The 27271-nt window shown below is 38.6% G+C and overlaps 1 pseudogene; it reads right to left on the reverse strand.

Moving 5' to 3' along the window:
• Positions 1 to 1495: 1495 nt before the first annotated feature.
• The window catches only part of LOC149845569 (uncharacterized), a 41828-nt pseudogene continuing 16052 nt past the window's right edge, over positions 1496 to 27271 (reverse strand).

Genomic DNA, 27271 nt, shown 5'->3' on the forward strand with positions numbered 1-27271 from the left:
AAAGGTCGATCTCCAAGAAAATAATGGGGTCCCTCGATCATGGGTGAAGACCTCTTCTTAAAGAAGAGGTGGAAGGTTCTCGTTGGAGATGGAAGGTGAAGAATGGGCAGGCTGTTGCAGATCGGACGGTGGTGAGAGAAGAAGAGGGAAGCGCGGGAGGAATCCGTTGCAGTTTTTCCCTATTTCAAAAAGGTGGTTCCCCTTTTAAGAAATTTCTAAAAAATGGTTAAGGAATGAGGTTTTTGGTAAAAATGGCTTCAAAAGCTTGAAAATCATCCGTTTTCCTTGTAGCTTTTCTTAATTTTTTTTTGTTTTTATGTTAGTTTTCTATTTTTTTGTAGTTTTAGAATAAAATCCTAAAGTTTTACGAGAAATCAAGGGTTAAAACTATTTTTTTTTGTGTTTTTGCAAAAAATATTTACAAAAGGGAATTTTTCTGAGAATTTAAAAGCTATTTTGAGAAAATTTTCTTCAGAAATGGGTTTGATCTGGATTTTGACGAAATATGGATTTAAAGCACTAGGTTCGGACCCGAAATTGATTTTGAATGGATCAATATGGTTTTTAATCCAGAAAATCTGAAGAATGACCGAAATTTAGCTTTGAAATCGCTTTGATTTTCTCAGATGATGGAATTAGGGGCAAAAGGGTCATTTTGAAAACCTTTGAAAAATTTGGGGTGTTCACAGGCCCAAAAAGCTCGGCTTATTCAACAAAGTATGTATTCAAGCTCGAGTCGAGCTTGAACACCCAACATACAAAATCAACTTGGCTCAAAATTCGAGCCTAGTTCAGCTCGGCTCGAGCCAAGTTGATTTGTTTCAAAAAGCACTTTTCAAACAAGTGTAAATAGTAGGATTCATACACCAGATCTCACACACAAGTGAACAGAGGCCTAACCACTTGAGCAAAAGCACTTTTTATGACTTTTAAGAAACAAAAATTATACATATCCTAATATTTATCATTATACAACTACAAACCGAATTTAATCGAGCTTAATCGGGTTTTAATGGTTGATCAAACTTGGCTCATTTATGTTTAACGAGTCTGAGCTCTTGTTCAAGCTTGACTCATTTACTTACCCGAACGAGTCTGAGCTGAGTTTAATCAAGTCGAGCCGAGCTTGAGCTAGCTCGGCTCGTTGTGCACCCTTAAGCCTATGTGATCAATAAAGTCTGGCAGTACACGCATCAACCTACTAGTGTTCATTGGATAGTTGTCAAGCCAATTCTTCACTACATTAAGCATACTTTAAACTATGGTCTTCTTATTCCTAAATGCCATGACTTCCACATCTCGGCCTTCTTGGATGTAGATTGAGCTGACAATGTTGATAATTGCAAGTCTATGGGAGGATTCACTATGTTTCTTGGTGGTTCCCTTTCGTGGTCTTCTCATAAGCAGTTCACTATGGCACATTCATTGAAGCTGAATATTGGTCATTGTCAACACTATTGCTGAGGTACTTTGGATCATGTTTTTATTGAAAGATCTACACATTACCAGCTTTGTTTTGCCAACACTTTGGTGTGACAACATTGGCGATGCCTACCTCTCTGCCAATCTCATCTTTCACAATCACACCAAACACATTGACATTGATGTCCATTTTATGCGTGATCATGTTGCCAAGAAGCACCTTCAAGTTCGATACATCTCCTTTGTGGATTAGCAGGCTAATGTCGTGACCAAACCTCTTTCCAACTCCAAAAATTTGCCTCTGGACAATCTCAACACCCTCCTTGGCCAATGAGCTTGAGGGGGACTGTTAAAAAGATATCAAGTCCAGGTCTGATTAGGCACATGGATCGAGAGGGTGGTGTATGTTCACCCACGATGATTCACTGAATCCCACTTCTGTGTTCGGGTGGTCGAATGAGCGCCACATATTCATGCACATGGGGCTCGTATGCCCGTGTATGTTGACATACCTTTGCATCAGACTCTGGTGCTGTTGCAAAGACTTAATCACCCTTACTTGCTTTTCTTGCCCTGAAATGACGGTTCGATGAAATGACAAAAATATCCTCCATTCAAAAGCTGTGAAACGACCATTCGAGAAAAGAAACCCAAAAGGACAAAAAAGTCCTCCAAGAACAAAAAAGTCCTCCATCTAGAAAGTTTGAGGAAATGACAAAAATATCCTCCATTCAAGAGTTCCGAAACTCCGGTTCGAGAAACGGACAAAAAAGTCCTCCATCCAGAAAGTTTGATGTTAACTATTTAAAGTGGAGACGTTCCCTATTCATTAAACTCCTGCGCCATCTGCTGTAACAGTAGCTCCCATTATCAACCGAAACTTTGCCTTCGTCTCCAGTCGAGTTTTCCGCCTTGTTTTTTATCTTGTTTTACAACACATTGTCGCCTTCTCGTGCCTGCCTTGTGTTACAAAACATTCCTATGTCTTCTCTTCATTTTTGCTGTCGTTAGGCATCATGGACGAAAGCAATGATGCACAAACATTCCAACAAGTGCCATTAAGGCAGCATGAGTAGCTTTTCATCTCATCATGCTATCGATGAAGAAGGCATGTCGTCTGGTGTGCCATTAAGGCATTGTTTGGTTATTGCAGGTAGATCATGTTCTTACGATGGTTGGAAACTTATCGATATTTGTGAGACGCTGGGACCTGTTGACAAGAATGCTTGTTTACAAATGCTAGAAAGGGCCTCTACCTCATCAGGTATCCTACATTAACTCATTATATGCATTGTATCGATTTGTTTGCTATTATGCTCAATTTCTTTCTTATCGATTTGTAATTTATTATGTGATATATTTATCGACCTTTTAGATAGTATGGTTTTGATTGTCGAGTTGTAAGTTATTATGCTGAACTACCGTATCGATTTTCAATATCTTATAAATCAATATGTATATCGATTTCTAAGATATTATATGTTATGTAATATGTATTTCTAAGATATTTGTACACAGACTTTGTGTGATCATCGCAAAATTTTTCCTCTCTTTGTGGTTTCTCTCTCTTCCTTCTCTAACCTCTATTTTCCTCCTTTTTGAAGGGAGAAAAATAAAAAGAGAGAAAAAGAAGAGAGAAGAGAAAAGAAAGAAGAGAGAAGAGAGAGGAATTCTTTTGCAGGTTTTCACTTGACCTTGATTTGAAAATATTTAGAAAATTACTCGCCTCCGTTTTGAAATATATTGCGGGAAAATGGAGAGACGGGATTCGCTCGTCGGTACGAGGTTCGACCGTTCTTGGCGCCTTTACCAGGGGTAATCGAACCAAGGATCGAATCTATGCCTTTTTGCTTTGCCTAAATATTATCTAAGAATTTATTTTAAATCTAGATGCACAAAGAATCATGCTTGCGCAATGCAAAGATGTATGCTCTTTTGAAAAGATGTTTTGAAAATTTTCCAAGTATTCTGAGATGAACTTGATTGAGTCTAACTTAGAACTTGAGATAGATCAGAGAATTTCTAAGTCTTAAGTAAATCAGAGTTGGAAGAATAAATGAGAAAGAATGACTTGAAGCTTTGAAATGAAAGGAAATGAAGTTTCAAAGTCATAAATGGACTTTGAATTTGAACTTGAATTTATGAAAGGAAATGAATACTTGAGATGGAATTGAATTTAGATTTTGAAGTTGGAAATTTAGAATGGATCTGAGAAATTCAGATGGTATTTAAAAAATAGAGATGAATTTAAGAAATTCAGATGTGATCTGTAGATGGAATTGGATTTGAAATCTAAAATTGGAAATGGAATTGAATTCTGGATCCTAAGATGGATTTTGGATCTGAAGTCTGAGATCCAAAGTAGAATTGAGTTATGGATCCTAAAATAGAATTGGATCTGAAGTCTGAGATCCAAATGTTGAGTTGGGTTCTGGATCCTAGAATGGATTTTGGATCTGTAATCTGAGATCCAAGGTAAAGTTGGATTCTGGACCCTAAGATGGATTTTGGATCTGAAGTCTGAGATCCAAAGTAGATTTGTATTTAGAAAACTGGATTCAATGTTGATCTAATTTTGGATTTGAGTTTTTGAAAGTCCAAAAATGGGACTCTTCAGTATGGATCTGGGTTTTGAAAACCCAGATTGAATTTAAAACTTAGAAAAGGCCAAGCTTTTGAGATTCAGGAACGATCACAAACTTTGATTTTGGATTTGGAAGATGAACTTGGTTTTGAATTTGAGGATGAATCAGAAGTTTCAAAGTTAATTTGAACTTTGAAATTTCATTTAGTTTTGGAGTTTTGGAGTTTTGGATATATAAATGAATTTCAAAGTCAATTTGGATTTTGAATTTGAACTTTAGAATTTGAATTTTGAATATACAAATGGATTTCAAAGTCAAATTGGATTTTTGAATCTTGAAGTTAGAATTTGGGATCAGGAGATGAATTAGAATTTCCAATTGAATTTAGAAATTGAATCTTGAATATACAAATGAATTTCAAAGTCAATTTAGACCTTGAAGTTTGAATTTTGGAACTTTAGAAAATGAATCAGGAATCTTAAAGTTAAATTAAACTTTGAGTTTGATTGGAGTTTTGAATATAAAATGAATTTGGAATTTCAAAGTCAAATTGAACTTTGATATCTGATTTGAGTTTTGAATATAAAATGAATTTGAAATCTCAAAGTTAAATTGAACTTTGAGATTTGAAAATGAAATAGGATTTGAAAAATGAAAGGATGGATTGGATTTTATAAGAATTGAAGATAGATTGAGGAGATATTTACATCACTTGGAGTTTTTGAAAAAGAAATTTTGAAAATATGATGCAGTTCTATCCTAAATGATGAATAAATTTAAAGAATTTAAAATTTGGGTTTTTGAAAAGCTATTCCATTCTTTAAATGAATTAACACAAGATTGAAGATATAATACATCCTTGACTATGGTCATTGAATGTATTATATAATAATCTATGTTTAGATTCAGGTAAAGAATGAAACATATTTTGTGCTTTTATAGAGTTTAAAATGAAATTAATTCTCAATATACCCTGACTATGGCCATTGGTATATATATTAAATTAATTTTAAGTTAAACTCTGATAAAAGATGAAATATTTAAAAATATGATGATTTTTTAAAAAGGATCCAGTGTGGACCTAGTGTTATTTTATAAAAGATAAAAATCCTAAGTCTTGTTTACATCCCGACTATGGCCGTTGATGTAAATCATCAACTTAGGATTAATTTACCTCTTACGAAATGGTGCACGTGCCATTCATGTTGCCATTTGTGAGAATTTGAGAAATAAAGGAAAAATGCATGAAGAACAAGTAATTCATGATATTTACAATGCTCATTCATTCTATCTAAAACAGGAAATGTAAATTCTCATTAATATCTAACTATTACAATACATGAAATTGAATTTACAACTCCAAATAATGACCTTTTTCCATATATTCCCCTGCAAAATAACTAGATTAGAACCATGTAAATATATAAGGAAATGAAAGATATTTCATTGAAAATGCAAATGCACATGCTTATGCCTATTCTAATAGAGGATATATATACAAAATGCTATTCTCATGTTTAAATCTAAAATTCATATGGAAAGCCTTACATTAAGGGGAAAATATGCATGTGAATATGATGGAGATTTATATGGAAAAGGCATATGCAATGCCTTAAGCTAAATGAAAAAGAGGTATTTATCTGCCTAAGGCTAATGAAGTCCTATATGGGAAAGGCATATACAATGCCTTAGACTAAATGAAAGTCTATATTTATCTACCCAAGGCCATACATATATCTATGGATGAGATGCAGTGGACAAAGTGCAAGATGTGCTATATACATATGAAATGACATAGTGCACTTTATGAAGGGCAAGGAGGCGACTCACAACAATTCACCGAGTTGTTGTAGGAAGTATGAAGCTACAGCAACTCAGAGAATGGCTGTGGATGCATAAAATTATTACCACAATGCTTAGTATAGATGCAAACAATTATTACAGCAGTGTTTGACACTGCTGTAGATGCAAGGAAGCTACAACAGTGATTAGCACTGCTGTGGTTGTGAAGGAATGGGAAGTACAGGGATATGACTGACATACAGCTACACAACAAATCAAAGATATGATTTCAAGTGAAATGTCTATACATTTTGCCACCGAAAATTCAGTGGTTGGATCAATGACTCAGTGTGTACTTTCATAACAAGTTAAAATCACTTTAGCAAACCAGGGGATTTTCCTGTAAGAGCAGACTTATGAACCTTTTAGCAGCAAATCAGTCGACAATGATTTGCCTTCAGCCAACATATTCATTTCAATAGGTTAATGTAACAGTGGATCCATGGAGCAACATAGCAAATTGGCTTGTTGATCAATTCCTGCAGGTGAATTTCAGAAGATAGGTGCAGCAGTGAATGCTGCGAAATGGGTAATAGAGCTATGCTGGTTAATGAAGTTGAAGTGCACAGGTGACGTTGTGCTGATGCTACAGTGATAGCGAAAAACAGTGGTGAATGATATGCAAGTGAAATGCTAGGGAAAGGATATAAGTAGGCAGTGAAGTATTGCTGTGCTAGGGAATTGGTGTGGAAAAGGTAGATGATGTCGTGTGTTTGAGATAGGTTAGTGAACAGCAGGATGGGTAACATATGAGGCAGGGTTGCCTCCAACGAACAAATAAAATGAGAAAATTTGTGAAAGCAAAAGGAGAGAAATGACATGGTTTCCATGGAAGGTAATAAGTACAGATGGCTGTAAAGGTGAGCTGTGGCAAGGGCTGATACAGGGACTTGGCAGGAGATCACTGCCACGTAAATAAAAATGCAGCAGTGTTTAGTACTAATGTAGATGCAAAAATGGCTACAGCAGTACTAAATACTGCTGTAGGCACATAAGAAGGCTATAGGTGGGATTTGTAACAATAGCTTTTTCAATCATGCTTGCAGCAGCATCCATTTTTCCCTGAACAGTGTAGACAACTCCAAGGTTATTTAGAAATTTGTGGAAAATTTGGTTTAATTGATAAAGCAATCTGATAACACTCCACTGCTTTGTCAAGATTGTCTCTGTCCTTGTAAATCACTCCCAAGTTGTTGCAAGCCTCCGCACAATGAGGATTGAAGTATAATGCAAGCTTATATAACACAATTGCCTTCTCAAACTTCAACATTTCTCCATAAACAATACCAAGATTGTACATAGCATCAGCACAGTGCCAGTTGTAAAACAATGTTTTTTTTTTTTTGTAGAGAGACATTCCCTGGTTAATGTCCCCTTTCATTTTTACCTTTGTTCCTAAATCTGTCAAAGCTATGGCCATGTTATTCTTTGCAATATCAAAGTTGGGAGACACGTGCAAGCACCTCTCATAACAAGCAATAGCTGCTCCCAAGTCACCACAGTTTTCATATATGACACCCATATTGCAATATGCCTCTGCATACATTGGCCTCTGTTGTGCAGCTTTCTCATAACAGCTAAGTGCCATATCACATTGCATCATCTCAGAATAGACTACCCCAAGGTTACAGTATGCAGGAGCATGTTGGATGTCTATTTTCAGAGCTTCACAATATTTATGAATGCCCTCTTGAGTGTTTCCAGAAAGTTTCAAGCTAGTGCCAAGGTCAGTCAAGACAATGGCTAGACACTCTGCAGCTGGCTTGTATGAAGGATCGGCCTTCAGAGCTTTCTGATATGACTCAGCAGCCTCCAGCAGGTGGCACAAAGGAAAACACAGTGCAACATATGAAGTGGTGAAAAGAGTGTAATGAAGGTGGTGCTGTGTATAGGCATTGAGAACCTAATTCACACTAAAGATGATTCCTGTAATGACAGCCTGGTCATTTTGCCACAGGTGGCTGCTAGAATTTCTGAGTTGATGGTCATTTCCTGTAATTAAGATCACACTTATTTCTATCTGTAAGGTAAAACGACATCTTTAGCATTAAGTTGATTTACATACCTTGCTGGGGATATCACAACCGAGACATCCGCCTTCATATCACATGATGATCGTATGATCCAGGACATTCATCCATTATAGGTCCCTGAAGATGATCTCACTTCCCTCTTGACAGCTTCGTTTGCAAAATGCAAATTAATCTCTATTGGATACACAGTTGATCCTTAAAACGACATAAATCCCAGCGACCTCCTGGAATGCTGAGAGACCAAATGTGCTATTCCTCAAGAACGATTTATGAAGAGCTTAGTTGTTTAGCTCAAACTGGCATGGTAGACCCACGAAGGAAGTAGTTGTTCTAGGAATCAAACCTCTGCATTCCTAAACAGACTTTCACCTAACGTAATGGGAAGAGGAAGACCCTTGTCCGATGGTAGCAGAGTAACAAGGACTGCAAAAAAAATCTCACAGAATGGTTCCTGTAATCGAGAACATGCACATAAGATATAAATTCAACCCTTAATCCCTGGATCAACGAGCTTATAAGCATGCCAGTGCCTTGTCTGGCATAGACAAATATGGAGTTCCCCAACATAGGTATGGCTCTTTCCATTACAACTTCCATCACATTGGTCGTATTTATCATAACCATCAGAGTGATACATTTTGAAACAACAAACCTTACCTCAACATACTGATGATGCAGGCAACTCAATGTATAAGGTAGCAATAAGAGCAATTCCCCTTTTAGAGTGACTTCCAAAAGAGGTGCAACAGAACATATAATCTGGAGATTGTCAATTAAGACTCGGGGATTTTCTAGTTTCTCAATATTTTGAGCTATTAGAGCATTCTGAGGGAGATGGTGGATTGTGATGGAACGAGATTTCTATACAGATCTGAAGCTAGAGAGCTTGCAGATCTGACATTTAATCCCAAGATGAATGATGGATTTATGATGGAAAATGACTGTGTGATGTGATGAATCTGTTGAATCAGAGAGGGATAAAACAGATATCACGATATGTAGCAAGTGAATCCCAGATTAATTACATAGATCATAACCAAATAAACAAAAGAAAGCTGAGAAAGGAGAACATTGAATAACAACGGTTTATACAAAACCAAAGAAATTACAGGGAACAAACATAGATGAATCGTAAATTGCATAAACTCACAGAAAATCAGGGGAATTTGGCAACAAATCAAGAGGAATTCCAAGATAAACGATAAACTAAAAGTTTAAAGACATAAGAAACCCAGACTCATGCTGCAGCCAGGCCTGGCTATGAATTACAATGAAAATTTAGGGGATTTGAAATCGGTTTTGAAAAGGTAATATACGATGAAAGATAGGAAATTAAATATCGAAGAAAATAAAATTTTGAAATAATAGAAGGAGATGTAGGGAAATGAGAACTCCCTTTGATATTGCACAGCGAATGAGTTGAGATTGTTATATGCAATCCAATATCACTCTGGTGCATCAATGGGGCAAAACTCAAAAAATTAAAAGTGAAACAAAAAAAAAGCGAGTAATCATAAATGTGAAAACAAAATCAAAATTAGATGAATCAATGATGCCATCGCGAGGCATTGTTGATCATCAACATATAAGGAAAGTAATTCAACAAAATCGAAAGCTCATGGAAGTAAACACTGAAAATCAAAGAAAATGCAAAATAAAGAGTTACATATAACAGAAAAATTGAAGACAGAAGAAGAAAATCTAACTATGAATCATGCCTTAAAATCTAGGGAAATCAAAAGAATTTGTGAGTAATTGATGAAAGAGAAGAGGAATGATGACTTACCTCAGCCTTCTAGGGATTGGAAAGAGAGGGAGAATGGAATGGGTGATCAACGATGGCGCAAAGGGATGGATACTGGATGTGCCGTGGAGAGGTAGGAGACAGATCCCCAATCCTCCTGCGTGCTCTCCTTTTAAAGGAGAAGAGGAGGATTCGAGAGAAAAATATTGTTGGAGATAGAGGGCCATCCGACGGGAAAGATGGTGATGGAGGATGCGCGGGAGGATGGCCGTTGCCACTTTCCCCAATTTGCAAAGAGGGGGCTCCTTTTCAGAAATTTTCTAAAAAATGGTTTTTGGATTTTCAAAAAGTGGTTTTAAGAGAGGGTTTTTAACAAGAAGTTTAAAAAGAAGGGTAGATTGCATAGTTTCTAAATTTTTTGGATTTTTTATTTTCTTATTTTTTTTTATTCTTTTCTTAAATTTCAATATTTTTTTTGTATTTTTGGAACAAAAATCTAAGTTTTTATACAAAAACAAAGATTAAACACTAATTTTTTTGTATTTTTCTAAAAAATATTTACAAAAGTATTTTTCTGAGAATTTCAGACTATTTCGGGAAAATTTCTTCAGAAGAAGGGGTTTGGACCTAGGTTTTGAGAAAATGTTCGAGTTTTGACACTCGAATCGAGAAATACAACGTGATGGATCCAAACGGATGTCGGATGGACTGTCCGAGCTATTTAAAAACTATTTTTGGTATTTTTTATAATTTTAATTTAAAATTTGGACAATGAGACTCAGATTTGGATCTGGACAATGGATCCAGATTCGAAATCAATTTAAACATATAGAATGAATTTAATTTCAGTAAAACTTGAGAAATGAACTGTAATTTAGATTTAAAAAATGACTCATTTTGCTCAAAAATGAATTTAGGGGCAAGAAGGGAATATTTAAAAGATTTTGAAAAATTTGGGGTGTTCACACTTTGAAAACGTGTGCTTGCAGAAACACATCGTTACTTGCATGTGGGGGGGGGGGGGATTTTCGCAGGCATGTCGCTGCTCTCTCAGCGACTTCGATTGGACTCGCTTTTGAGCCTAGTGGATGTAATGAGAGCGTTATCGTCAACACACATGTACGACATGTGTATTACAATTGGCATGGTAAGCGACAACTCGATGCTCAGTATAAGCAAACATCAAACCGCACTTGCTTTGATACTGTCATTCATTAAATCGTTGCTTTGACTTGCTTAACCTTATCGGTATCCGTTGTTATATGCATCCTGATTAAATCGTAGTAAACGTATACGCTTGCTAGCGCAAATTGATATATTGCTTACAAAACATTCCACTATCTTCTCTTCTTTTTTGTTGCTGGTAGGTATTATGGAAGAAAACAATGATTCACAAACATTCCAACCAGTGCCATTAAGGCAGCGTGAGTAGCTTTTCATCTCATTATGCTATCGATGAAGAAGGCATGTCGTCTGGTGTCCCATTAAGGCATTGTTTGGTTATTGCAGGTAGATCATGTTCTTACGATGGTTGGAAACTTATCGATATTTGTAAGACGCTGGGACCTGTTGACAAGAATGCTTGTTTACAAATGCTAGGAAGGGCCTCTACCCCATCAGGTATCCTACATTAACTCATTATATGCATTGTATCTCAAACCTCTGTTTTAGTAACATACTTGCGTTTTTGTGAGATACATTTTTGTTAGTTAATATCGATTTGTTTGCTATGTTGATGCAAACACAGATTGATATATTGCTTAAAACATTATTGGGCTTATCATCAGGTTGTAATAAAAATGATGTAACTCAATCAATCAAAAGATCTGGAGAATTGAATATCTATACTATTGACGCAACCGAAGAATTGAACATCTGCACTAATGATGCACATGAAAAGAAGGGTGCAGTCATTAGACTCACTCTTGACTTGAATGTTTCAGTAGAAGAAATGCAATTCAATAATGAGGTAGACTACTATGACAGTACACATAATAAAAGTGTAGGCACCGGGAATGTACATTGAAGTACACTTGACTTGAATGTTACAGTAGAAGAAATGCAAGTCAATAATGATGCAGATTTTGATGTCAGTATACACAATAAAAGCGTCAGAACTGGGAATGTACATGGAATTACACTTGACTCTGTTCTTGTAGAAGGAATGCAGTTTAATAATGAGGAAGCTGCATATAAATTTTACAATGATTATGCCTTAAAAGTTGGCTTCAGTGTGAGAAGATTTTCCTGGTCAAAAAATGCACAGGGTGTCGTGGTTAGAAAGACATATGTTTGTTCCAAGCAAGGTTGGAAGAAATCAATGGGAAATCCAACAAGGAGCATGCCAAAATCAAGATGTGGATGTCAAGCGAGAATGGTTTTAAGAAGACATCTGAATGGAAAATTTGTCGTGCGTACTTTAATCAGTGATCATAATCATGAGTTATCTGCATCATGTATGACTCCTATGCTAAGGTCACATCGTAAAGTAACTGTAGCGCATGCTGCAATGACTGAAATAGCCGATAGCGCCGGCATTGCGCCAAGGAAGACATACAATTTGTTTACCTGCATGGATGGTGGTCGCGAAAATGTGTCATTAACACATTTGGATCTAAGAAACCACTTGAGAAGGAAGAGGATAAAAAACATGAAGAACGGAGAAATATGTTCTTTGGTTCATTACTTACATAATAAATCAAGCAATGAACATGGTTTCTTTAGTACAATGCAAGTGGACAGAGATGGATATGCTGTGAATATGTTTTGGGCAGATTCAAAGTCAAGAGTGAACTATGAATGCTTCAATGATGTGCTTGTGTTTGATACTACAGTAAAGATTAATACTGAACAGTGGCCATTTGCGTAGTTTGTCGTAGTAAACCATCATGCACAGAGTTGTATATTAGGCGAGGCATTTTTGTATGACCAGACCAAGGAAAGCTTTGAGTAGTTGTTCAGAGTATTTACACAGGCAATGAACGGGAAGCATCCTAAAACTATACTTACAGATGGTGATCATGCAATTGTGGTTGCAGTGCTTCATGTGTGGCTAGATGCACATCATCGCCTATGTTTGTGGCATATCTTTCAAAATGCAGCAAAGAACATAGGACACATATTTAATCAGAATACAAGGTTTGACAAAAAATTTACAAGGTGTGTACTTCATAGCATAGACGAGGTTACCTTTAAGTCAGATTGGGAGCAAATGATTAAGACATACGACCTTATTGACTGTCTGTGGTTACAAAATTTATATGCAGAAAAAGATAAGTGAACATTGGCATATGGAAGACAATACTTTTGTGCAGGTATGATAAGCACACAAAGAGCTGAATCTATGCATGCCACGCTGAAGAAGACCCTGTATTCATGTTTAACAATGTTTCGTTTCATGGAACAATATGATTTATTTGTAGACGGTCTAAGACAAAGTGAGCTTGAACAAGATGTGAAATGCTTCAATACACGACCTCTAACTCTTGGCATGAAAATATTGATGCGACCTGCAACTCTATATACACTGACTGTATTTGAATGGATCAATAAAGAGGTGTTACATGTCATGAATTGCAAAATAGAAGGACTCATGCAAACCGAGAATATGCACAAATACCATATTTTATGGCAGGGCGAAAACCATCACGAAAGGAAAGAAGCACATGTCACGTACAATGTTGACAACAGAAGAGTTGAATGTTCACGCAAAATGTATGAATTCAAAGGTATTCTATGTTGTCATGCATTAAAGGCACTCAATCAAGAGAAGATACAAGAAATACCTGAGTCTTACGTAATGCGAAGATGGAAGAGACGCGCAAAGATTGAAATGCGCGTTATGGACAATGCGAGTAAATTTGGTGTTGACCAGAAGTGCCACATAGCCTCTCGTTACCAAAAATTGTGTAGGTCATTCATGCATGTTGCTGATTTGGCATCGAGAAGTGAAGAATGCTATGTATCTGTGAGAAAAGCTGCAATGGAGTTACTTGAAAACGTGGAGTCAATTCACCTTAAGTTTGTTGCAACGAATGAATACCAACCGAAGATAATGGGATCGAACAACGTAGGTGAAAATCATGTTTCACTTGACACTCCCGAGAAGTTGCGCCGAAGCATAAACATTATCTTCAACAAGTCAATAGTGAACGTTGTTGATTATGATGGACATATTCATGAAGTGCAGGGTATCAAAAGAAAACCTGCCTCTGATCGTAGTCGTCGGAGGTCAAAGGGTGCACTAGAATTGGTTGGCAAGAAAAGGACTAAGAAACAACCAACCTGTAATAAAAAACAACAAAGCCCTTCGAATGAACAGGTATGTAAGACATTATATTGCTTCCCATTACGTGAAGCTTGTCAATATCTAACTCGTGTAATGTCCAACATGCAGCAATACCCTACAGAAGTACCAGCAAACGTTGAAACCTCCATTCTCCCAGACCAGATTTCCGGCAAGGATCGCTTCAGTTTTACAAGTCTATTGGTATGTAATCAATGTGGTGAGGAGGTATGTATTTCTTGTGAAACTTAATGCAGTGTCTTATATTTTCTCTATCATGACAGACTCTGATGCATTCGACAGATGGGTATGGGACACATGAATCTCGTGTGGGCTATTAGTGTAGTTGTCATGCCTCTTTGCATGACCCGATTTCAACATTGTCGGATTTGTTACGAGTTTATAGTGATTTGTCATCGACGACTTGCGGTCCATGCTTAAGTTTTTGCTTAAATCGATAAATAGCGATTTATGGCTTATGCGGGAAGTCGATTCATGACATCACTGAATGACGATTTGTGGTTATCGTTGAATAGCGATCTGTGTCATCGCAGCATAGTGATGTGTGGGTATTGTTCGAATGTCAATCTAAGCGGGCTGAGAAAGGTTGTTCAAGTAAGTTTTTATGGGGCATTAATCAAGGTTGCGATTCATTTTATGATCTGAGTAAGCTATCACCACGCAAATGAAATCTTACTTAGATCATGAAATGAAACGCAACCTTGATCAATGCCCAAAAAAAACTTACTTGAACAACCCTTCGCATCCCGCTTAGAGTGACAGTCGAACAATACCCCCAAATCATTATGTTGTGATGCCAAATATCGTTATTCGATGATAACCAAAAAATCGCCATTAAGTGATGTCATGAATCGACTTCCAGTAGAAGCCACAAATCGCTATTTATCGATTTAAGCAAAAATACAAGCACGGACCGCAAGTCGTCAATGACAAATCACTATAAACTCGTAACAAATCCGACAATGTTGAAATCGGGTCATGCAAAGAGGCATGACAACTAAACTAATAGCCCACATGAGATTCCTGTCCAGCTAACAGCACAATCGCTTTCCCGCGATAACCACAACTGGCTATGCAGCGATTATGAAGTCTACTTACGCAGCTCCAAGCGATATGCACTAATCGAACCTTACATTTCAACATTGCCATTCCTGGACGAAGAAAGATCAACCATGAAACAAAGAAGGAATTCTGGTCAATTTACCAACGTTAGTTGGTAAAGCTATGATTGTAAATAAAAGGCGTCGATTCAACTTCTTCTGCAACAATTCTTTTGTGTTCTCAACACCTCCAATTGTTATCTTGTGAAAACTTTTAGCCATATGTTGTAAATAAAAGGCTAATCAATGTGTCGTTTCTCTTCCTCACTTTATTTCTTAATTGGTAAGTAAACCTCTTCGTCTGTTACAGGGTGAGCTTTGTTCGCTTTAACAGTGGAAGTGCAAGTGTGAGTGGTACTCCACAATTTCTCACAATCGCTTTGGAGTTCTTAACGTGGGATCGTTCAGATCCCTCTGGTTTTTATCAACAAATGTTCATTATCGCTTTATACTAGTATCGTTTAACACCGCAATTCGGTGTTGACTAACACCGCTACATGCTACCGCGATGTAGGCCGTGAACAATAATTTAACGAGTTCTGACGTTGTAAATGACATCAGTGAATAGCGATCAGAGAAGATTGATGCGACAAAATCACTACTGATGATCATAAGTAAACTGTAAGTAAATTGCAATCACGCAATAGGATGCTGGCCAGCCAAAATCGGTACGATATTGTTCTCTGTCAAAAATCGCTCATTTGCGAGGATTTCAATTCATGAGGTCAACAACACAAACGGCAATGTCTTGTCCCTTTGTAAACGTTGTAAGTCAACAAATATTTGCGGTGTTAAATGATACTAGTATAAAGCGACAATAAACGTTGTTAAAAAACCAACAACGACTAAGGTATGTGGCATGAATATATCGCTGTATCCATGTTTGATAATCAATTGAGTAATCGTCAAAGATTATTCATACCTGAAAAACGGGTTTGTTCGGGTTGGGTCAATCTCCCATTCAACCATTGTTATAATATGAAGTCGAAACGACAGTTTTTTAATTATTTAAAACCCAATCATTTAAGTTGCGAGTTGTCTTCGATAAAGGGCGGTATTCCAAACGACAGTTTTTAATTATTTAAAACAAATTCATTTAATTAGCGGGTTGTTTTCGAAAAAGGGCGGCATGAGAAAAGACGTATTTTATATTATTTAAAACGCAATCATTTAATTTGCGGGCGTTTATCGAGCAAGGGCGACATGTGAAATGACGTATTATTAATTATTTAAAATGCAATCATCTAGTTTGCGGGTGGTTTTCGAAAAAGGGTGGCATGTTAAAGGATGTTTCCTTTATATTTGACTGACGACATCGATTCCGTATCTGCGTTGCAAAGGTGACATCAATATCTTCGTCTAGGCATGGCGCCGAAGAAGAGGACTATGGCAGCAATACGACCAGGCATGGCGCCGAAGAAGAGGACGATGAGAGCAGTACGATCAGGCCTGGCGCCAAAGAAGAGGACGATTGGAGCAATACGACCAGTCATGGCGCCAAAGGAGAGCACGATGGGAGCAATACGACCAGCCACGACGCCGACGAAGAAGACAACCACTCGCACAGTACCAGCTTTAGCGCTTAAGATGTATAATTTTGCCTTTTCATGTCGTATTTCATCTTTTGTTGTTTATTGTAAAAAATAATTTCAATGGTGAATTTTGAATACTACGCTCATGGTGCACTCAGTGCAACATCCACAGATAAAGGTAGGCGGCAACTCCCTAACGAGGTCCTAGATGACATCGAGCAGATGCAAGATGAATTTGCAGACGGGAACACTATCAGTAATTTTGTACGTACGCAACCACTATCATTTACTAGGTCTTCAGTTTGTATGTTTTGAAGTTTGTAAATTTTTGCAACCAGACAATATGTGATTTTGTCAATTATATTCAAAGCAACGCAACGAGCAATACAATACGCATCATCACCCCTTATTTCATGGTATGTCTGGTCTGCCATTATTTTATTTGCTTTTATGACTTACTCACTTTTCTTGGTGGTTAAACCTTACTATTTCGTGCAACAGATGTACGTCCGGCGAAAGCCATATACCAGTGGATTCGCGGATGCACTACCTTGTTGGAACAGCGGTGAAGAGTTCATAGACTTTGCGAATTTTGATAAGGTAAGTTAACAAACCTCTTCTCCAAGGTTTAGTCGTTACATCCCCATCAGGATCTGTCTATGGAATTATAAATTATTGTATCGATTCGCAGATTTTACTTCCTACGTTGTGGCAAAATCCAGAACATTGGGTCTTATACGAGATGAATTTTGTGGAAAAACAACTATGGTGCTACAACTCATTGGACTGCCACAGTGGTGTAGAACGTGACGCTATGCATTTGGTAAGCTTCTGCTCATAGGTGAAGCGTAGCTATTTGTGGTGGACCGGACTGTACTATATTTTCCCTTTATCACAGGCGGGATTCCTGAAGGACTATTTGGGTGTCGACATTGCCGAGTGGATGTTGCTCTGTGCTGACGATGCTCCTGTACAAACTAATGGGTTCGATTGTGAGAAATTGTGGAGTACCACTCACACTTGCACTTCCACTGTTAAAGCGAACAAAGCTCACCCTGTAACAGACGAAGAGGTTTACTTACCAATTAAGAAATGAAGTGAGGAAGAGAAACAACACATTGATTAGCCTTTTATTTACAACATATGGCTAAAAGTTTTCACAAGATAACAATTGGAGGTGTTGGGAACACGAAAGAATTGCTGTAGAAGAAGTTGAATCGACGCCTTTTATTTACAATCATAGCTTTACCAACTAACGTTGGTAAATTGACCGGAATTCCTTCTTTGTTCCATGGTTGATCTTTCTTCGTCCAGGAATGGCAACGTTGAAATGTAAGGTTCGATTAGTGCATATCGCTTGGAGCTGCGTAAGTAGACTTCGTAATCGCTGCATAGCCAGTTGTGGTTATCGCAGGAAAGAGATTGTGCTGTCAGCTGGACAGGAATCTCGTGTGGGCTATTAGTTTAGTTGTCATGCCTCTTTGCATGACCCGATTTCAACATTGTCGGATTTGTTACGAGTTTATAGTGATTTGTCATCGACGACTTGCGATCTGTGCCTGTATTTTTGCTTAAATCGATAAATAGCGATTTGTGGCTTCTGCTAGAAGTTGATTCATGACATCACTTAATGGCGATTTTTTGGTTATCGTCGAATAGCGATATTTGACATCGCAGCATAATAATTTGGGGGTATTGTTCGACTGTCACTCTAAGCGGGATGCGAAGGGTTGTTCAAGTAAGTTTTTTTGGGCATTGATCAAGGTTGCGTTTCATTTTATGATCTAAGTAAGATTTCATTTACGTGGTGATAGCTTACGTCTTTTCCCATGCCACCCTTTTTCGAAAAAAACCCGCTAATTAAATGATTTCGTTTTAAATAATTAAAAATCGTCGTTTTGAATACCGCCCTTTATCGAAGACAACCCGCAACTTAAATGATTGGGTTTTAAATAATTAAAAAACCATTATTTCGACTTCATATTATAACAATGGTTGAATGGGAGATTGACCCGACCCGAACAAACCCATTTTCCAGGTATGAATAATCTTTGACGATTACTCAATTGATTATCAAACATGGATACAACAATATATTCATGCCAAATATCGTAGTCGTTGTCAGTTTTTTAACAACGTTCATTGTCGCTTTATACTAATATCATTTAACACCGCAAATCCTTGTTGACTTACAACGTTTACAAAGGGACAAGTCATTGCCGTTTGCGTTGTTGACCTCATGAATTGAAATCCTCGCAAATGAGCAATTTCTGACAGAGAACAATATCGTACCGATTTTGGCTGACCGACATCCTATTGCGCAATTGCAATTTACTTATGATCATCAGTAGCGATTTTGTCGCATCAATCTTCTCTGATCGCTATTCACTGATGTCATTTACGATGTCAGAACTCATTAAATTATTGTTCATGGCCTACATCGCAAATCCTTATTGCGATGTATTTTCGAAGGGGAGACAAATACAGCGATTGCTGGGCAGAAATGCTCTATCATAACGATGGCGACCTTATTCAATTCAATGCCACGCATTCTGAACAACAGACATCTATTTTCGATTAAAATTTATTTATTTACGAGATCCACAGACGAAATATGTCTGTTACATGTAATAATAAAGAATTAAACAATAAAAGAATGTCAAGTTACGACAATTAATTATACAATTACAACAAATAACTATCGTGATAAAAAAGAATGCCCAGGGTTTATTACTAGGCACTTGACGAATCAGATGAAATATCATACACTTGTCTCTCTGTTTTTATTGGTGGACCCTCTATCCTGGGTGGCCTCTGGGTTGCGTGCATCTTACTAAAAAAGTTGGTCATCATCTCCACAACTGAGTTCAATTGTATCCCCATATTGCTAACTTCTGTCATTAATTTCTTATTCTCCCTCTCCATAAGATCGAACCTTGCGGTAGAGACAATGTGCTCTTTTGTAGCAATTGTTCGCTCCTCATCGCGCTTTGTTGTTGAGGGAATCGTTGTTGTAACAGAAGAGAGACAGCGTTTTGGTTATAGAGGCTGGACTGCAATATGAGAGGGGGCAGTTGGAATGCATGGGTTCCCAATTTTATCAATCGACAGATTTCGGCGCATTGGTTCCCAATAGCGTTCAAAATAGAAGGGATCAAATTGTCATCCGTTAGAATCATATGATACGACAGGGACACCACCCGAGTTCCAAATGAATAATTCATCCCTGTAGAGTTCGCGCCAATTCACGTTCCTGCACCCACCACTATTCAACTTCCTTCTCACTTCCAAAGGCATATTTGGGATGGAATGCCCTAAGCCAGATTGTAGGAGAACTCGACTACCATGCTGCAACTCGGCTTCATAATTGCAAAACAACCATAAATCGCGGTCAGACAATCTAGCAGCCTCTGCAACAACGTCTTGGTCATCGGCCTCCCCATCTCCATAAGGTCTCCACAAAACCTTTACATTGCTAATTCTTTTTAATAACGAGTGACAAATATATTACAATTTACTTAAGCATGATATGGCGACAACAATATGTACTACGGAAAACATTTCTGCAACAATGATTACTTAAGAATGCTAAACATTACAACAATTTATAATACTCAATGATAAGTAAACAATTTTAGAATGTTTACCTCATTCAGTTGCATCCCATCTAAAATGGACTTAGCATTATGCACTGCGACGTTTATTCTAGCCCACCGACTGATCTTTGGAAAACCATAACTCGCAGGGGCAGCACGTGGACGCAATGGGATAATATGTTCCCACGCCCAAGCCTAACAAAAACAATATTATTAGTAACACTACAACCTTCAATGAAATTAGTCTACAATTACTAACTATGCAATCAACAAATACCTGAACAAATGGCCAAAATCCCCCAACTGTTTTCATACCATTACTCACACGGTAGAGTTGACTGTATAAGTGTGCGAGCATAGCGACACCCCAGGCATAGTTGTCGACTTCGTCTAAGTCTGTCAGGTACTGCAGCCACATGGAACTTATTCTCGAACCAGAACAATCGGAAAATAATGTAAGAGCAAAAAAATAAAGAAGGAAGCCGCGCAACTCTTGATCAGCTGTTTCAGATGCACAAGTAGCGGAGCAACCTTCCTATTTATTACGGATAAATGACACTTTCATTGATGTGGACTTCATTCCACCAGAAATACATTGACTTCATTCGTCCATCGACATTCCCAAAAGGGCCGTGCATTCTTCCCTTGCGTTATAGTTTGAATGCTGTAATAGGACAGCACTGCCATCGCACTTAAGGCCAGTGATCCTCGCCACATCTTCTAGAGTCATGGTCATCTCAAAAGAATCAAACTGGAATGTGTTAGTCTTATCATTCCACTTATTTACCAGGTGGGTCATGGTATTCCAGCAAGTTTCAAAATATTGCTGGTCCAAAAGGGCATCGAAGTGCATATTTCATAATCGATCCTTCTGATATGCACTCAGCTGACCAAACCATGACAGAACTACAGGCCATTGATGCCTCCGAGCTTTTCACCTGGTGCTCTACTTCTCTTGTGACCTCCCTGTAACAAAAAATAACATATTATTCATACCAATTGTCAATTAGTTCCATTTGTACTTATAAATATTATTCTACTAACCGCTATAAATAATATTGGTTGCACACAGACTATCGCAGTAATCGCTATAAATATTAATACCTAACACAGTAATCGCTGTACCAAAATCGCTAAACATATTATTAAATCTTTAAAGACAGGCCATATTTATTTAACTTGGTCACTCTTTTCTCATGTTCTCCCTCCAACCTAGGCCTTTCTGGTGGGTCCACTACCTCCAACTGCCTTTCCCTTTCCTTCACTACCGGCTCCACCATCGCCTTCCTTTCTCTCGTCCTTCTTCTCCTTCTTTTTCTAGAGAACCTTCTCCTTCCTTTCTCTCACCTTTTTTTCCTCGTCCTCCTTCTCCTTCTTTATTTTCTCCTTCCTTTTCTCGTGCTCCCTCTCCTTCCTTTCTCTCTCCTTCCTTTCCTCGTCCTCCATCTCCTTCCTTTCTCTCTGCTTTCGCTCCTCCTCCCTCTCCTTCCTTTCTCTCTACTTTCTCTCCTCCTCCTTCTCCTTCCTTTCTCTCACCTTTCTCGTCTCCTCCTTCTCCTTCCTTTCATTGTCCGCCTTCTCCTTCCTTTCTCTCTCCTTCTGCGCCTTCTCCTTCCTTTCTCTCTCCTTTTTCGCCTCCTTCTTCCTTTCTCTCTCCTTTTTCTCGTTCTCCTCCTTCCGTCGCCTTTTTTCTCTTCCTTTTCTTCCTCCTCCAAATCGTGTTTCCTTCTTTCCAGCACTTCCTCCTGCTTCTTCCTTTCTCTTTCCTTTTCTTCCTCCTCCTCCTTCTCCTTCTGCCGCCTTTCTTCCTCCTCCTCCTTCTTCTTCCGCCGCCTTTCTTCCTCCTGCCGCCTTTCTTCCACCTGCTTCTTCCTTTCACTTTCCTTTTCTTCCTCCTCCTCCTTCTTCTTCCGCCACCTTTCTTCCTCATCCTCCTTCTTCTTCCGCCGTCTTTCTTTCGACTGCCGCCTGCCGCCTTACTTCCACCTGCTTCTTCCTTTCTCTTTCCTTTTCTTCCTCCTCCTCCTTCTCCTTCCGCCGCCTTTCTTCCTCTTCCAAGTCTTGTTTCCTTCTTTCCTGCACTTCCTCCTCCTGCTTCTTCATTTCTCTTTTCTTTTGTTCCTCCTCCTCATTCTCCTTCCGTTGTATTTCCTTCTTCTCCTCATCCTCCTTCTCCTTCCATTGCACTTCCTCCTTATTCATTTGCCTTTGCCTCTCCTCCGCCTCCTTCAGTAGCTTTGCCTTGTTTTGCATTGCTTTATTGTCCAAGATCCAGTTATCCATTACCGCCATTGACTCAATCTGTACCTTATTAAAATACCTTTGCCAATCCTCCGCACTCTTTTTTTCCCTTTCCCTCTGCTCTGCCATCTTCCTCTGCCTTCTCTTTTCATTCTCCTCCGTATTTCTTTGCTTTGCCTTCTCTTCGTCATTCTTCTTCTGCGCCTTTCGTTCTTCAGCATTCTTCCTTTGGTTCGCAGCCTCGATATCTGATGGATAATCCTCCGCATAATACAATTCCAATGTTTTTTCCCTGTCTTTATCGTTCTTAATCTTAAGTATATTTTGGTATCTTTCAAAAACCTTGGATAGATGGGACTGGCGGATCACTTCTCTAATACACAAACCATAGAACGACGAGGCATCTCTTCTTTGATGAGGCGCAAACATTGCTAACCTGCACAACAAATTAAACGATCATCATGATTACAAATCGTCGCAACATTTGGGTTCATAAGTACACATCTTTGTAAGATTTCTCAAACTTACAAGTCGTTGTATAAGAAGAAACCTACAGATTAAATAACAAAACCTTACACGAAACTCACCGAAATGATAGGATTTTGGATATTCCAACTGTAGAGTAAGCAACAGTAACAACTAATACGCAACAGAAGGTGGCAACGATGTTGTGACTGAGCGTAAGACGGAAACGAATGCTCTGGAACAAAGGAAAGGATGCTCTGTTGTACACAGATGAAAGCAAAGAATGCTCCAGTAGAGTTTTCTGCTTTGGGCGAGAATGAATTGTTTTGAACTATTTAAATCCTACAACATACAGCTTGCTGCATACGCAAACTTTGCGGAACGTTTTGGCGCAATAACGATGAAGGGCATTTTTATCCTTTTCACGAACCGCCAATTCAGTTTTTTAGATAAAGGGCATTTATGTCTGTTCAAGGAAGAGGAAGACAATGGCGGTAAAGGGTACTTAAGTCTTTGCGACGGCACCACATTACGATGCAATATGATGCGGACACACATGGGGATACATGTTGGTCTGCATCTTATACGTGGCGCTCTTTGGGAACACCCGAACATGAGATGGAGTACCGGCCCTGTTCCGGGGGGGGACATATAACCTGCTTTGACATAGATCCCACTGTTTACCATATGGTTAAGGATCAAGCCAACACAAATGAGAGGAAGACTCCTAATGTGAATGAGATGGCTAATGTTGATGGACCCCTTATAGGAGAAGACACCAACTAGGACAGGACGTCTAAACATGTAGAGGTTCATCCTAAGCCTAAACAACATGTAATCATTATATAAAGGGACTTTTTAGAAAAAAGTTGAGAGAGAGAGAGAGAAAAAATAGTTGAGAAAAAATAGTTTTCCCCATCATGGACGTAGACCTGCATTAGGTCGAACCATGTTATATCCAGCTCCCGTGTGACTGTGTGTGCTTGTAATAACTTTATTAATCTCAATATTATACCTCGCAGAGATATAGCCGATACCGATATTTATGAATATGCTTAATATATAGGCCATTAGATCATCATTTGGAGGCCATGACCAATTGATGCGAGATAGTTTTGGCCTTTTGAATATATTCTTCTATAGTTTTTCTCCCTTTCTTCATGTGTCTGCAACTGACCCTTTAATTGCATGACCTTGGCATGAGAATAGGCAGTGTAGGACTCTTGAGAGCATTCCAAACCTCAAGGGATATCCTTATGCCGATGACCTATGTGTGGACAGTCTCTGAGAGGGACGAGAGGATCCAGCTTAGAAGGAGCTGATCCCGTCGTTTTCACATAATGTACTCAGGATTCATGAATCTTGAGTTACCCTGCTTGATAAACTGGTCAGGGCAGATATTTATGCCATCAACAAAACCTTGCAGATCATAGGAGATCAGCAAGTGTGTAAGCTGAGATTCCCAGGTCAGGTAATTCTCAGCAGTAAGTTCTGTTGCAAGAAAATAGTGCAACGAGTTAGGGGCAGTTAGAAGAGGTAGAGGGGAACTTATCTCATTCGCGCTTGTGTTGACAGACTGCTACGACGGGTTTGGCATCTCCATGCTTTGCCCAGAACGATGCTCTGATACCATAACGACGTGTGAGAAAGGTGAATCAGACCCTAGAAGCACAACAGTCACACAAGAAGAACTCTCTTAACGTGGTGAATCAATAGACCATCCACAATCGTCTTTCTCTATCTCAATGAATGTAAAGAGAGAAGGGTTCCACTATTTATCGAGGTTCTTTACATATGATGAGCCCACTGTGATTTACATGACATTTTGAGAATTCCTCTTGCCTCGTAGAGCTCTTTCTATTAGCCGTAGATCCTTGATTTTGTGAACCTTGCTTGATTATAAGAACGGCTATTTTGAAACCCTTATCACAAGCTGTTTTGGTAACCTTATCATCAGCTGTGGTATAATTGGAGCCATTCTCTTGAATTTTGAAATCCAAATGAGTTTGGAGTGAGTCCTTAGCTGGTGGATCCAAACACACAGAGTGAGTTGTCTTAACAATAACCTCTTTCATAGTCTGGATATAAAAGATCCAAAGGCTGAAAGCTTCAACAATTGTCAACCAACCGGACTGCTACTTGCAGACACTTCATCAATTAAAGGCACAACCAATGAACTTTCTTCAACTGGTGCCGAAGCATAAACCACATCACATATATCCTGAATTCGGACACTTACAAATAGTTGACACAATCATCCCAGTAGGTTAATTCTCACATCTGACAAAGGACAATCCACTCATTGGGGTTTCAAATTTGGGAATCTGTGAACAAAGGCTGTGCTTATGGATGAAATGCAAGCAAGAAATACTCTAGAGATCAACATGCTGCTTAAAAAACAAAATGGTTGCATCGACGAAGATCTGATACATGGGACTTTGATCCTTGTCAGGAAAGTTACAAAGAGTCTATGGCTGAATATTACATGGAGTGGGTATTCACCAAGGGTTGCTTTCTATAAGACAGGGTTTCAACTACCCATAAACCAAACACCAACCGACATTCTGCTTGCAAGCATTTCATCAATTGAAGGTCCAGCAACTCATCCCAAGCAAATGCAATTACACCACATGCTGAATTTGCAACCTTATAATATATATATATATATATATATATGTTTCTTTAAAAAAAAAGGAACAATATATAACAGTGACATCCTGGTGAGTAAACTCTCACATCAGAAAATGAACACCCCAATTCAATCAAAGAGCCTTTAACAAATTTCACCCTTACAGTTTTCTCACTAATAATGTTACACCAACAATTATCAGCATCACTAAAATAAAACAATCATATTGGATAAGATAGAACTCTAAATTAGAAACAACCAAACAAAAGATGTATAGATTAAAAACTCATCATGAAAAAGGGAAAACAAAAGAAAAAAATGAAAATTTGATGAAAATCGCATGATGGGTCATGGTTTTTCACCCTTTTGAAGCAAAACCCACCTCATTTTTGTGTTGATCAAATGAGGAAGAAAGCGTGAGGGATTACTCGTTTTCGGTGATGGTTGCCGATTGAGGCCCCGATCGATCGTAGGGAATGAAGAGTGGTGGGAAGATTAGGAGAGGGGGAAGAGGTGAAGGATAAACCTTCGATTTTTAGACGAAGAAGTTGAAATTCTATCTTCCTTCCCAAACATCATGTGGAAGACATAAAATCTCGACATTGCCCTCATTATCCGGTGCGGAAGATCTAAAATCTTGATATTGCGCTCCTTAGGGTTCTTTAAAAATCCCATCGATTTTGGTCATTTCCTGAAATGGAAACTTCATAATTTTCGGTATCCAGCATTTCCTAGATGTTGGTGGGCATCCAATAGCCTCCTTAGAATTTAGATTTTAGAGGTTTGGACGCAAATTGTGCTATTTGTTAAACTAGTTCTCAATATTTATTAATATTTCAAATCTCAACGTCGTAACCAGTTATAAGTATGTATTACTATTTCAAATCACGTTTATTCTTTCTCTCTCAAAAAAAAAAATCTCAACATTGTAAATTCTCAAACTTGTGTTTTTAGAATATGGAATACGTGGAGTTTAGTTCTTTGAAGTTGAACTATTGGTGGCTAGGCCCACAAGGCTGTGCTCATCTTGTAGAGCCCTACTTGTGAATGACATCAAGTTGACTGAACGTCACAAGTATCCCTTGCTTAAGGTCAAAGCTGACCCTACTTGTGAATGACATTAAGTTGACAGAAGAACCTCACAAGAGGCTTCCCTTGTTAGAGATGGCAGTAGACTTGGGGAAACGGGACCCCGCTGGGATGGAGGACATGAAACGGGGATTGAGGTTAAAATCAAAACCCATGTGGGGATGAAGGCAGCGATGTACTTACACTATCTTTCACCCCGCCCCGTCCCCGATCCTTCTTTAGGGATGACAGTGGACCGAGGAAAAATGGCCCCTGCCCCGCCTTGCCTCGTTTGGACCAAGGATAGAGGACATGAAACAAGGATGGAAGCAGGGAAGGAGGGTAGGATTTTGAAAGGGGGCAGGGTGGAGACCTTGTTCCCTGCCCCCGTCCCAGTCCACTGCCATCCCTATCCCTTGCCTAAGGTCAAAGCTGACTTTACTTTGTGGTGAGAAGGGTTTTACTGACCGGAGGCCAGCCAATGTGCAGTAGGTTATTGGAGTTTTTTTTTCTTGAACTATCAACAAAAAAAAAATATTAGTGGTTAGGAAATGTGTGTGGGTTGGGTTTACTAGGTGAGGAGGCCAACCAAAGGGGGAGGGGATTGGCTCCGCTTGTCTGGCAGGAGCAGTTAGTGCACGTCACCTTGTGTTGGGATGTTGCAGGTTGGAACCCCAAATGGTATGGTTTGTATAACTGATAGGGTCT

The sequence above is a fragment of the Nuphar pumila genome, chromosome 2 (assembly GCF_984573655.1).
Source record: "Nuphar pumila chromosome 2, dmNupPumi1.hap1.1, whole genome shotgun sequence".
Lineage (NCBI taxonomy): Eukaryota > Viridiplantae > Streptophyta > Magnoliopsida > Nymphaeales > Nymphaeaceae > Nuphar > Nuphar pumila.